Genomic DNA, 1273 nt, shown 5'->3' with positions numbered 1-1273 from the left:
AGTTCATTTTGTTTGTGAGTGTTCTTGTCATTCATTCTCTTTAGCATTTACAGAATCTTTGTGATTTTTCTCCTCTTCATTCTGATGAGAAAGTATATTACTTTTCTAATTTCTTTTGAAGCTTGAAAATGTCTGTTCTTCTTCCTCTCCATTTGAACATCTAGAAAGTGCAATCTTTAGTTCATCTTCTTACTTTGTAATGTCCTCCTTTACAGAAGAGCTCCCTGGAGCATGTCTTGTAAGGATGGTGTGATAGTTGGGTTTTCTGGGGAACACAACACCCTTAAGAAGATATGGGTGATATTTACCTGGCAGGGGAGACACCATGATCATGAAGGTGGTTTTCCCAGGGCGAGGCTGATCCATTGCACTGCGGATGTGCTGACCCCTGCAGTTCCTCAAATGTGGGAAACTCGACTGCATAATTTGTGGTAATCGGGGACTGCGTTCGCGCTCTCCCCTAAGGAAAGAAAAAAGAAGAAGATATGAGTGCAGTCTAACCTGTCAATCGGGTCATAGCCTGATGGTGCCTCCTTGTGGGCATGACCTCCTCACAAGGAGGGTCCTGGGAACTCTACCTTCCTCTCTACTGTCAACTTCCTGTGGAGGAGCCACGTGGAGACCTGCACCAGGCTTGGAGATGCTTCTGCACCATTGATCCACACAACTCTGTATCCCTGGCCTGTGATCCTCCTGCGCTCTGCGTCATTGCTTGTGGCCATGTGAGTCTGACGAGGGATTTATGGGCTCGTCGCAGACTTATGGACTTATCTGTACTGGGCTGGGATGTCTTCCTGATATGTAACTACTTCTTGATATAAATCTCTCTCTTACACAGATACAAGTGTCGCTGGATTTGTCTCTTGAGTCAACCAAGCCTAAGGCAGTTGGTATGGTTTGACATGTTCTTTTAAGTTCTGTTTATCTACAGATGCATTAATTTCACTTTTGGTTGGATATATAATTTGTGGTTAGTAGCCACCTGTATTAACCATTTACACCACTCAGATTTCAATCACGGTATAAACTCGAGCTATTGTCACTACCTTCAGTCTGCTTGGGACAATTTTTCTCAATCTTCCTAAAGCCACTGTGTGTCTGTCTTTCTTTATCTATCTATCCATCCATCTACCTGTCCATCCATCCGTCTGTCTATCCATTCTGCCGTTCATTGCACTCCTTATTTGTCATCCAGGTATTACGGAGACATAATGTACATCTAGAAATGTTATAAGGGCGAAGGAGGCAGTGGACATGTGTCTTGCCTCACTCT

At 43.8% G+C, this 1273-nt stretch overlaps 1 non-coding gene across 1 annotated transcript; it reads left to right on the top strand.

Moving 5' to 3' along the window:
- The first annotated feature begins 300 nt into the window (after positions 1–300).
- Positions 301–463, top strand: LOC115868852. The gene has a single exon (XR_004045819.1). It is a non-coding gene; the product is annotated as a U1 spliceosomal RNA (small nuclear RNA).
- The last annotated feature ends 810 nt before the right edge of the window (positions 464–1273 follow it).

Source organism: Echinops telfairi, unplaced genomic scaffold, assembly GCF_000313985.2.
Source record: "Echinops telfairi isolate 266 unplaced genomic scaffold, ASM31398v2 ScPeMD7_18;HRSCAF=68, whole genome shotgun sequence".
Lineage (NCBI taxonomy): Eukaryota > Metazoa > Chordata > Mammalia > Afrosoricida > Tenrecidae > Echinops > Echinops telfairi.
The sequence above is the reverse complement of the archived record's forward strand: the minus strand, read 5'-3'. Positions and strand labels throughout refer to the sequence as shown.